The 13526-nt window shown below is 34.6% G+C and overlaps 1 long non-coding RNA gene across 2 annotated transcripts in view; it reads right to left on the minus strand.

Annotated features, from left to right (window-relative positions):
* Positions 1-395: 395 nt before the first annotated feature.
* Positions 396-13526, minus strand: part of LOC121105537 — a 42612-nt gene continuing 29481 nt past the window's right edge. For both annotated transcript variants that reach the window (XR_005838113.1, XR_005838114.1), the window contains 2 exons: positions 3904-3926; positions 396-439 (listed from right to left, as the gene is read on the minus strand). This is a non-coding gene — a long non-coding RNA (uncharacterized LOC121105537). The remainder of the gene's footprint in view (positions 440-3903; positions 3927-13526) is intronic.

A 13526-nucleotide genomic window follows, 5' to 3' on the forward strand; every position in this document is an offset into this window, starting at 1 on the left:
TGTATGTATTTAATCCAAGGCCACCATAAGGAAATTCAATATTTTTATAATAAATTCTCAATGATCACTCACCTAAAGCATGTCAAAGTAACCAAAATTTTTGAATTCCATAAACATAACTATATAGTTTACACTTTTTTTGTTTGCTTGTTTTTAAAACAAAATATACCACAATCAACTTAAAATATCCTAAGTAGAAGAACTCCATTTTAGTAATTTAATAAACCTGGATAGCTACTTTTTAAATTTTATAAATACATTATTAGACAATTACAAAATCAATGTCAATGAAAATATTAATATATTAGTGATAAGAAAGAACACTGAAATATTTTAATTTGGCCATTATATTTACTTTAATATATAAAACTTGGAGAGGAAACATTAAGGTAGAATATCAAAGCAGTCCAAAGCGTTCCAGTCTCTTTCTTTTCTTTTCCTAAAATAAAGACATTTGTTAAATTAACTTTAGAAAAAGAGGTTCACTAATATTTAAAAATACGTAGAGTCCTTGAAACTATGTCTATATTTTAAGATATACCATCCGAGGAAAAACATAAAACATACATATTTTAATTAAAATTATATAAAGCATTCACATCTTCCCCCAATAGTTCCTTTTCCTTATTAGCTCAGGTACAAATTCAAATAAAATACTCTACAGCTTTGCAGTAAAGTGTCCTCAGGTCATTTAGTTACAACAGCTTTTCTGGTCCTTCTGGAAACATGTTATGATCAATGAAAACTCTATTAGTTTGCTTCTTAAGCTTTGAAAAGAAACACGGGAAGCAAAATTTTACATCAAAAGAATAAAGAAAAACATCAGTTTTACTGTGAAATCTAATAAAGTTTAACTCTGCCTATAATGTGGTAAAATTATGTTACCTAGAAGGATAATCATGGGATTTTCTGATTTATAAAATAAGTCAAAGTATATAGTCAGTAATCCAAATCATATGATAATGAAATTTGTGAATTGTTTATATAGATTTCATAAGGCTCGCAGTCTTCATAAATTTAATTACTACATATAATGATTTATCCAAGCTATCTTAATCTTTATCATATTTAATTATCCAGAAAGGGGTTTATTACTTGGAATTGCATGGAAGCACATGCTGTGCTTATCAAGTACAAAAGTACAATGCACACCTTAAAGGATTTTTAAATTCCTTTCCCATACAAGATTATATTTAATTGTTTATATACATATATATACCTACATGCTAGTAATTACATATTTATTTTGCATTGTTTTGTGTTCATAAGGAATGATGGATCAACCAATTTGTATTATTAAAAGAAACAGTTGAGGTAGATAAAAAAGAAAAACTAGGAGTAGAAAGGAAAATAGAGCCTCCCTTAGAAAACTGAGATTTTAAAACACTTGCTACAGCAGTTAATTCCATTACTTCAGGGAAAAATATGACAAAATAGTAACCTAGAGACAAATTGACTTGTAATTCATTAAAGATGGTAGGGATGACAGTTTAATGCCTTAAAAAAAAGCAGCCCTTAAAGGAATTACAGGATGAGTTTCTAACAATGAAAAACGACTGAATTTTAAAAATCCATATTGTACAAATTTAGTCAAATTTCTATATTAAACTCTTGACTCTTTTTCTAGTATATATAAGTATGGTTAGAATCATGAGATACTGGCATAGGGTTTTACATTACACAGCACTTGAATAGCCACTGCACTTCATCTAACAATCAAGTAATGAGTTACAGCTGTGGTTTGAAATTTTTAGGATGTAAGAAATCAATAAATTCTCTAAACTTCTTTTGTAATTCAATAATCTTACAGTATGTATCTCATAGATCAATCTTAAAAACTGATATATTTCCTCCAAAACTAGTAACAAATACATAGAGTCCTATGTTCAAGTGGATTTTAATAAAATGGTATGTTAAGACTAGCAAAGCTCAGCTTTGTTCTATAAAATTTCATTTAAAAAACTGTATTGAATGTAATTCCTACAAGCATGATGTAGCTATCCATCTGGTAAGTTCTGAGAGCATTAATGATTAAGTCTAAATAGTGTGCTTTCCTTCCACCTTCTAATATGCAATATTTCTTCAGATGAAGTAAAATTCTTCTTCCTGCTCATTGTTTTTCAAAAATTCAAATAAAAGTTTGCATCAATATGTAACTCCATGTAGAATAATACATAGGAGACTTCATTTAGAAAAGGTATATTAGAAGCTTGACTTAAATCCATGGAATGAATTCTGCCTTCCTTTGCTTGAGATGTGAACAGTGCTTAAAGAGGAAAGAGATCAATGTATGTATAGTTTATATCAGATTACCTCCAATCTTTAGTGAAAAAAAGTTACAAAATAGTGTTTATAAATACCTTTTAAAAAGTTACATATGTTACATATCACCATTTTACACCCCCAAAACAAAGCTGTGTCTTTGTTTTCACTGAAAACTTATGCTACCATATTAGCAATTTAGTTTCTGATTTCAATACTGATTAACTTAAATACTGATTAACAGTAAAGGAAAATTGATTATGCTTCAATTGTTACAATTGAATAAAACAAGATACTCATAAATACAGACTACTAAGACATATTAATCCATACTACTAATGCATATTAATTAAGCATAGAAAACTATTTTAAGTAGTAAATAAGTGAATTTTAAAGAACAGGAATTTCATTGTTATGTACATAGTATCAGAATAGGTCAAACTACTACCTGTTAAAAATCAAAGGGGATTTTCAAATTGTTCTGTGACTGTGTGGTTTGAATATTTCCAGGTTTTAAAAAAATCAATTAAAAATACAAACTCAGGGGGCGCCTGGGTGGCTCAGTCGTTAAGCGTCTGCCTTCGGCTCAGGGCGTGATCCCGGCATTATGGGATCGAGCCCCACATCAGGCTCCTCCACTATGAGCCTGCTTCTTCCTCTCCCACTCCCCCTGCTTGTGCTCCCTCTCTCACTGGCTGTTCTCTATCTCTGTCAAACAAATAAATAAAATCTTTAAAAAAAAAATACAAACTCAGATCTTATATATGACATGTTTACACAAACTAGAAGATCATCAATGTATTAGTTTGGGTGTTAATGGAGAAAGATTAAGAGAGAGATTGAGAGAGACGGGGAGAGAGAACAAACACAAACCTTGGAGTAAACTTTGTTTGGTCATCTCTGCATACATTCCAAATTCTTACGACAGTACAATTTAGGAAAATATAGTTTGGTATGGAGCTGCTGGCTTAAATTCAGACTGGCCAGCCCAGGTCCACTGTCAGGAGTATTCAGATGAGTGTAATAATACTGTGAATCAAGACTTGTGATATGACGAAGCCAAAACAAAAAATGATAAAGACACTGCAACCAGTGCTGATATAAGGCTACAACTATTACCTTTAACCTTGTTATATTAGTTCCTAAAAACACTCTCTTGTTCTCAGACATTTTTATATAAAAAGTAGATATTATAAATTAACATAACTTTTATGCACAGTGCTTTTAATGTTTGTTCTAAAGTCATTAAAATATCTTTCATTTGTATATTAATTTATTTAGCGAAATTTCATAAGTCAAAGGCAAATACCCGATCCATTTCAAACGATAAATTCTTAAATGAATAAAATTTGGACCATAAAGCCAAATTCAGAATAAGTCTATTTTCAGAATAATATATTCATGGGGGCTAATTCAAGCATAGAGCTAAAGCAAAACGTATTTATTCTAGACATTGGACCTGTGTTATAGAGACCATTTTTATACTTGAGAAAACACCATTAACAGAATTCTAAAAGCAAAATTTTTGTAACTATCACCACCGAAATCAGTAGTTATTCATAAAGCATTTGAGGTACATAGAAAACATAGTAATAACCATCAATATTGGTAATTTTTTTGTTCATACATATTATAGCTTACCATGTCAGTATTAACTTCTTTGCCTAAGAAAAAAAGATAATTCAGATATCAAATGATACTAAACATTGTCAGATAATAGGTTCAATTTTAAAAACTGAAAGAAAAATATCAATATTTATACAAGCAATCTAAGCTTTTCCTTATGGTAGCTACCATTACCGAACACCTACTACATGTGCTAAGTACTGTATATATAACTCTTTACATGGATTATTTGTATGTTTAAATCATCTCTACAAGACTGGCATTTTCCAGATTTTATAAATAAGATGACCATGAGATTTACTGATAAAATTGGTACATTTCTGAGAATAAAGGTGTTATTAATAATTATGCTAGGAGGACAGGTGTAAATCATGACTGTTCTAGGAAAACGACAATACATAGTCACCTTACCGATGAGGAAACTGCATCAGACAGACTCATTCAAAATGTATTCAGTGAACATTTATTGAACAGATTTTGCACTGTATGTTAGTTAATGGGGATGGCACTCTGATTTTGCAGAACAGGTAACTGTAATATTTGCTTTCAAAGTTTTATCTATAACCACTATATACACTACCTACAACCCATAAATAATCTGAATCTCTAAAGCTTTATGTTTTTCAAAACATTTTCACATTCATATATCCTTTGATTTTAAAGGTACAATTATATATTACCTATCCATTTCAACCAATAACTCCTATACTTAAAAAATGCTCTGAGAAGTTTGATAGGCATTTTTATTTTCTACTAGTTTAGCTCTAGTTTGACATTATATATATATATATATTATATATATATGTATTATATATATATATATGTATTTAATACACCTCCAACTTACTTTGAAACATAGTATGAGATAGGATTCTAAGTTCTTTTTTGTTTTGGTCCAAATAAATAATGTAATGCCTGAATATGGTTCTGAATAATTCATTACTTGACCAATGATTTATAGCACTTGCTTTTTCATTCTTACAGGTTAAATTTGAGTCACCAATTTCATATCTGCTTAATCCCATGTTATTAATATACTATCTTATTTACTGAAACTATATAACTATTACTTGGCCTTACCACTCCTTCTATACTTGCTATTGTTGTCTATTTTTGCAGATTCAAATTTGAATCAAGATAATCAAATTCCAAGAAAAAAAAAAACAAAAAATTGAGAAAAAATTCAGAGAGAAAAAGACAGTTGTGAGAATCAATGGTAAACACAGAAACTGGTACGATCTTGGTTAACAATTGACATAACATTTCTACATTTTCTGTTAAAATACTGAAACAAATTCTAGGTAATTTTAACAAGAAATTGCCTTGGGAGCTCCATGGGTAAAGTTAAATTTGTCTTATTCAGGGGGAAGAGAGATGCTGACTAATTTTGTTAAAAAAAATTACAGTCAAGAATATATTTTAGGAGGACTTTCCAAGATGGTGGAGTAGGAGACCTTAATTTTGTCTGGTCCAAGGAATTCAGTTAGATAGCTATCAAATCATTCTGAACACATGTGAACTCAACCAGGGATCTAAGAAAAGAACTGCTGTAATTCTACAAATAGAAAAGTGATTACTTTCTGCAAGGTAGGAGGTGCAGAGAAGTGAATCCAAGGTGATATATTGGAAGATAAACTGTGGAGGAGGGAGCTTTCATAAGCCAGCTACTGGAAAGTGATACAGCAGTGGAGTGCAAAATCAGAACTTTTAGAAGTCTGCTCCAGTGAGGGACGTCCCTGCCTGGTGGTGAAACAGGGTGGAATCCTAGGTGGGACAGTGTGGTCTCAGGATCCTGGGAGTCAGAGAAAGAATGGGAATGCCTGAGTGTGGCAGAGTTCCCAGGCATCAGAGGGGGGAAGCTGGCTGCAATCACTGAGCCCAGAAGTGGGCTTTCAGCTCAGTGTTGCCATAAAGCACAAACCACAGAACAGTTGGGCAACTGCGCTGTCCAAGCAGGGGCCAAGCAAGCAGCAAGACCACAGTGAGACTTCCCCTCCCTCCTCTGGGAGGAATGGTGAGGTTGTGCGCCTCAGGAGTCTGCAGCCTTTGGATACTCAAAGCGGGATTGCATGCCTGAGATAGAAATGGTCAGTCACAGACTGGGTGAGCACAGAGTGTGGACAGAGACCAGGGAGACAGGAGTGATTGACTGCTTTGCTCTGAGGGCACACTGAGGAGTGGGGGGCATGAGCTTTCAGCTCTGGGGCTGGAGATTGGGAGGCTACTATTTTCATTCTCATGCTTTAAAGAGGCACGGAAAGCCTTCAGGGAAAAAAACCCACATAGAGCAATCCAGAGCCACTTAGACTGGCCACCTGACAAGGGCAGTGCAATTCCACCTGGGGCAGAGACCTGAGCATCAGCACCCCTCCTACAGAAGATTAACAAGAATATCCAACTAAGACCAAGTTTACCAATCACACAGAACTACAAAACTCCAGCACTAGGGGAAAATAGGATATAGAATTCATGGTTGTTTTCTTATGATTCTTTAGCCTTTCAATTTAATTTTTTTTCTCTTTCCTTTTCAACCAATTTCTTATTTTATCAACTTTTTTTAAGTCTTTTTAAATTTTCATCTTTACAGTTACACTCTATCCATTCATTGTATTTAATTTTATTTTTGTAAACATATAAGTTTTTCTTTCTTTACAATTTTGGGATATAGTTTTCTAACAAAATGACCAAAATACACACAGGATCCAGTGTATCGCTCCGTTCTGTTCACCTGTCTGGTTATATTCTCTCTTTCTCTCTCTCTCTCTCTCTCTCTCTCTCTTTTTTTTTTTTTTTTTGGTTTCAGGTCTCTTCTGATTTGTTTAGTGTATATTTCTTTGGGGTCACTGTTGCCATTTTAGTATTTTGTTCACTGTTCATCTGTTCTACTCTGGACAGAATGACAAGATGGAAAAACTCACCTCAAAAAAGAGAACAAGAGCAGTACTGACTGCCAGGGACCTAATCAATATGAACATTAGTAAGATGTCAGAACTAGAGTTCAGAATAATGATTATAAAGATACTAGCTGGGGTTGAAAAAAGCATAGAGGACACTAGAGAATCCCTTTCTGGAGAAATAAAAGAACTAAAATCTAATCAAATTGAAATAAAAAAGGCTATAAATGAGATACAATAAAAAATGGAGCTCTGCTAGGATAAATAAGGCAGAAGAGAGAAACCACAATATAGAAGACAAAATGATGGAGAATAAAGAAGCTGAGAAAAAGAGAAAAAACAACTACTGGATCAAGAGGGGAGAATTTGAGAGATAAGTGATACTGTAAGTGTAACAATATTAAAATAATTGGGATCCAGGAAGAAGAGGAGAGAGGGGGGCAGAAGGTATATTGGAGCAAATTACAGTGGAGAACTTCCCTTATCTGGGGAAGGAAACAGGCATTCAAGTCCAGGAGGCACAGAGAACCCCCTTTAAAATCAACAACAATAGGTCAACACCTCAACATATAATAGTGAAACTTGCAAATCTCAGAGACAAAGAGAAAATCCTGAAAGCAGCTTGGGACAAGAAGTCCTTAACCCACAAGGGTAGAAACATTAGACTGGCAGCAGACCTAGCTACAGAGACCTGGCAGGCCAGAAAGGACTAGCATGATATATTCAGGGTATTAATTAAGAAAAATATGCAGCCAAGAAACTTTATCCAGCCAGGCTGTCATTCAAAATGGAAGAGCTAAAAAGCTTCCAGGACAAACAGGAACTAAAAGACTTTGTGATCACTAAACCAGCCCTTCAAAAAATATTAAAAGGGATCCTTTAAGTGAAGAGAGAGTCCAAAAGTAACACAGACCAGAAAGGAAGAGAGACAATATACAGAAACAGAAACAGTGAGTTTACAGGGAATACAATGGCACTAAATTCATATCTTTCAATAGTTACTCTGAATATAAATGGGCTAAATGCCCCCAGTCAAAAGACAAGGGTACCAGACTGGATAAAAAAGCAAGACCTATAAATACACTGTCTATAAGAGACTCATTTTAGGCCCAAAGGCACCTCCAGATTGAAAGTGAGGGGGTGGAAAACCATTCATTATGCTAATGGACATCAAAAGAAAGCTGGGGTAGCAATCCTTACATCAGACAAAGTAGATTTTAAACCAAACACTGTAGTAAGGGAAGAAAAGGAAAACTATATCATACTGAAAGGGGTCTATCCAACAAGAAGATCTAACAATTATAAATATTTATGCTCCTAACTTGGGAGCAGCCAATTATATAAAACAAATAATAACAATTAAAGAAACACATTGATAATAATACAATAATAGTAGGTGACTTTAACACCTTACTCACAGCAATGGACGATCATCTAAGCAAAAGATCAACAAGGAAGCAAGGGCCTTGAATGACACACTGGACCAAATGGACTTCACAGATATATACAGAGCATTCTATCCCAAAGCCAGAATATACATTCTTTTCTAGTGCACATGGAACATTCTCCAGATCACATCCTGGGTCACAAATTAGGTCTCAACCATATTGGGATTATTCCATGCATATTTTCAGACCACAATCTTTGAAACATGAACTCAATCACAAGAGGAAATTTGGAAGGAACTCAAATACATGGAGGCTAAAGAGCATCCTACTAAACAATGAATGGGTCAATTAGGAAATTAAAGAATTTACAAAATTCATGGAAACAAATGAAAATGAAAACACAACTGTTCAAAACCTTTGGGATGCAGGAAAGGCGGTCCTCAGAGGCAACTACATAGCAATACAAGGCTTTTTCAAGAAATAGAAAAGTCTCAAATACACAAGCTCTCCTTACACCTAAAAGAGCTGGAGAAAGAACAGCAAATGAAGCCTAAACCCAGCAGAAGAGAAATAATAAAGTTAGAGCAGAAATCAATGAAACAGAAACCAAAAGAATAGTAGACCAGATCAATAAAACTAAGAGCTAGTTCTTTGAAAGAATTATAAGATTGATAAACCCCTAGTCAGATTTATCAAAAAGAAAAGAGAAAGGACCCAAATAAATAAAATCATGAAAGATGAGAGATCACAATCAACACTGAAGAAATACAATTATAAGAACATATTATGAGCAACTATATGGCAACAAATTAGGCAATCTGGAAGAAATGGATGTATTCATTGAGATGTATAAACTACAAAACTGAAACAGGAAGAAATGGAAAACCTTAACAGACACATGACCAGCAAGGAAATTGAAGCAATAATAAAAAATCTATAACAAACAAGAGTCCAGGGATGGATAGCTTCCCAGAGGAATTCTACCAAACATTTAAAGAAGAATTAATACCTACTCTTCTGGAGATTTTTCAGAAAAAAATAGAAATGGAAGGAAAATTTCCAAACGCTCTATGAGGCCAGCATCACCAAAACCAAAGACACCACCAAAAAGAATTACAGACCAATATCCCTGATGAACATGGATGCAAATATTGTCACCAAGATACTAGCCAATAGGATCCAACGGTACATTAAAAGGATTATTCACCACAACCAAGTGGGATTTATTCCTGGGCTGAAAGGGTGGTTCAACATCTGCAAATCAAATATAAAATACGCTACATTCATAAAAGGACAAGAACCATATGATCTTCTCAATAGATGCAGAAAAAGCATTTGACAAAGTACAGCATTCTTTCTTGATTAAAACTCTTCACTGTGTGGGGATAGAGGGAACATACCTCAATATCATAAAAGCCATCTAAGAAATGCCCACAGTGAATATCATTCTCAATGGGGAAAAACTGAGAGCTTTTCCCTTAAGGTCAGGAACATGGCAGGGATGTCCACTATCACCACTGTTCTTCACCATAGTACAGGAAGTCCTAGCCTCAGCAATCAGACAACAAAAAGAAATAAAAGGCATCCAAATCAGCAAAGAAGAAGTCAAACTCTCATTCTTCACAGATGACATGATACTCTATGTGAAAAACCCAAAAGACTCTATCCCAAAATTGCTAGAACTCATACAGAAATTCAGTAACATGGCAGGATATAAAATCAATGCACAGAAATCAGTTGCATTTCTATACACTAACGATGAGACAGAAGAAAGAGAAATTAAGGAGTCAATCCCATTTACAATTGTGCCAAAAACCATAAGATACCTAGGAATAAACCTAACCAATGATGCAAAAGATCTGTACTGAGAAAACTATAGAACACTCATGAAAGAAACTGAGGAAGACACAAAGAAATGGAAAAACGTTCCATGCTCATGGATTGGAAGAACAAATATTGTTAAAATGCCCATGCTACCTAGAGCAATCTATACATTCAATATAATCCCTTTCAAAATATCATCAACTTTTTTCACAGAGGTGGGACAAATAACCCTAAAATTTGTATGAAACCAGAAAAGACCCCAAACAGCCAAAGAAATGTTGAAAAAGAAAACCAAAACTAGTGGCATCACAATTCTGGACATCAAGCTGTATTACAAAGCTGTAATCATCGAGATAGTATGGTACTGCCACAAAAACGGACACATAGGTCAATGGAACAGAATAGAGAACCCAGAAATGGACCCTCAACTCTATGGTGAACTAATCTTTGACAAAGCAGGAAAGAATAGCCAATGGAAAAAAGACAATCTCTTTAACAAATGGTGTTGGGAAAATTGGACCACCCATGCAGAAGAATGAAACTGGACCATTTTCTTACACCATACAGAAAAACAGACTCAAATGGATGAAAGATCTAAATGTGAGACAGGAATCCATCAAAATCCTAGAGAAAAACACAGGCAGCAACCTCTGTGACTTCAGCCACAGCAACTTCTTGTTAGACATGTCTCCAAAGGCAAGGGAAACAAAGGCAAAAATGAACTATTGGGACTTCATCAAGATAAAAATCTTTTGCACAGCAAAGGGGAACAGTCGACAAAACCAAAAGACAACCAACAGAATGGGTGACATTTGCAAATATCTGATAAGATGAAGGGCTAGTATCCAAAATCTATAAAGAACTTGTCAAACTCAACACCCAAAGAACAAATAATCCAATCACAAAATGGGCAGAAGACGTGAACAGACATTTTTCTATAGAAGACATACAAATGGCCAGCAGACACATGAAAAAATGCTCAACATCACTCAGCATCAGGGAAATAAAATCAAAACCACAATGAGATACCACCTCACACTGGTCAGAATGGCTAAAATTAGGGGCACCTGGGTGGCACAGTCGTTAAGCGTCTGCCTTCGGCTTAGGGTGTGATCCCAGCGTTATGGGATTGAGCCCCACATCAGGCTCCTCTGCTGGGAGCCTGCTTCTTCCTCTCCCACTCCCCCTGCTTGTGTTCCCTCTCTCGCTGGCTGTCTCTGTCAAATAAATAAAAAAATAAATCTTAAAAAAAAAATGGCTAAAATTAACAAGTCAGAAGATGACAGATGTTGGCAAGGATGAGGAGAAAGAGGAACCCTTTACCCTATGACCCAGCAATTGCACTACTAGGGATTTATCCCAAAGATCAAAGGTAGTGATCCGAAGGAGCACCTGCACCTCAATATTTATAGCAGCAATGTCCACAACAGCCAAACTATGGAAAGAGCCCAGATGTCCATTGATTATATATATATACACACACACACATATATACAGTGGAATACTACTCAGCCATCAAAAAAAGAAATCTTGCCATTTGCAATGATATGGATGGAACTAGAGGGTATTATGCTAAGTGAAATAAATTAATCAGAGAAAGACAATGATCAGATGATCTCACTCATATGTGGAATTTAAGAAACAAAACAGAGAGGATCATATAGGAAGGGAGGAAAAAATAAAACAACAAAATCAGAGAGGGAGACAAATCATAAGAGATTCTTAATCATAGGAAACAAACTGTGGGTTGCTGGAGGGGAGCAAAGTGGAGAGGTGAGGTAGCTGGCTGATGGACATTAAGGAGGGCACATGATAAAACGAGCACTGGGTATTATATAAGACTGATGAATCCCTGAACTCTATCTCTGAAATTAATAATACATTGTATGTTAATTAATTGAATTTAAATAAAAAGAAACTAAAATTAAAATGACACTCTGAGTGTTTAAAAAAAAGAATATATTCTAAACATTAAAGAGTAAGCATTAAAAATAAAAAACAACAAAGACCAAGAACAGCAAACAAACAAAAAACAGAAACAAAACCCACTGCTTCCAAACTAAGGGAAACTGAAAAAGGGAAAATAAATTTTATTTTTTCAAACAGAAAGCATTAAATCGGGGAAACACACACACACACAAACAAAACAAAAAGCACAAAATAAGATTAAGATGATAGCAATATGTCCAAATAGATCAGTAATCCCAATAAATACAATGGTCTAAATTCACCCATTAGCCAATATATATTGTCAAGGAGATGAACAAAACTATATCCCCAATTCTGTTAAAGGACTGGAGGTAGAGAGAAGCCATGCTGCCTTCTGGTTTCAATTTTCTATACAAAACAGGCTAACGATTTAAGTCTAAGGTTGTACAGACTCTCTTCTAAAATATTATTCTTCCTTCTCTCCCCACCAAAACACTGATCACCCATACTTAATAAAAAGATCTCCCAGCCTCACTGGGTCTCCAAAATGCTAGTAGCCAGGATTATCCTTTTAGAAGGAAACTGAAATATTCTTCTCTTGGGAATAGGACCAGCCCAAAGAAAAGACCTGATATCTGGCCTGGCTCCCCAAAGAAGCAGTCCTCATAACCATTTAAGGAAGCCTTCAATAAATAAACCATACCCAACTAGCTATTTAATGTCTCTTATTTTTAGTATAAACAGGCAGTCAGTCAAGGATCAGAAGACATCTGAGAAAAGCCACTAACATAAAAGACTAAACTAAAAAACTGAAAGAGAAACTTGGAAGGAACAAAGGGATATGAAACCTTCTAAAGAACTCACATTGCTTATTGCGAAAGAAGCAAACTCATATATGATTAATGGAAGTGCAAAATGGTACAATCCCTATCGATAAGAGTTTGGTTATATCTAACAAAATTTTAAATGTATTTACCCTGTGACTCAGAGTTCCTATTTCAAGGATCCATCCTGAATATATATCTCCACCAGTAAAAAAAAAAAAACATATTTCCAAAGTTATTCACTGAGGCATTATTTATAATAACAAAGACCAGAACAACAAAAATAACCATATTAGGGCATTAGCTGAATAATCTGTTAAATATTCACATAATACTATGCAGCCATAAAAAAGAGTGAGGAAGCTCTCTATGTACTGATTTGGAATGATCTCCAAGATACATTGTTAAATGAAAAAAAAACCAAGATGCAACGCAAGCTATCTCAAGAAAAAAGAAAAAGCTCAAATAAACAACCTAATCTTATACCTTACAGAGCTAGAAAAACAAACAAATAAACAAACAAAGCCCAAAGCTAGTAGAAGGAAGGAAATAATATTAGAACAGAAATAAATGAAAGTGGGGTGCCTGGGTGGCTCAGTTGGTTAAGTGTTGACTTGTGATTTCAGCTCAGGTCATGATCTCACGGGTTGTGAGATCGAGCCCCACAGTGACAGGCTCCATGCTCAGTGGGGAGTCTGCTTGAGAGTCTCTCCCTTTGCCCCCCCCAACACATGCATGCTCTCTCTCTAAAATAAATAAAATAAATAAATAAATAAATA

The sequence above is a fragment of the Ursus maritimus genome, unplaced genomic scaffold (genome assembly GCF_017311325.1).
Source record: "Ursus maritimus isolate PB19 unplaced genomic scaffold, ASM1731132v1 scaffold_1, whole genome shotgun sequence".
Classification (NCBI taxonomy): Eukaryota; Metazoa; Chordata; class Mammalia; order Carnivora; family Ursidae; genus Ursus; species Ursus maritimus.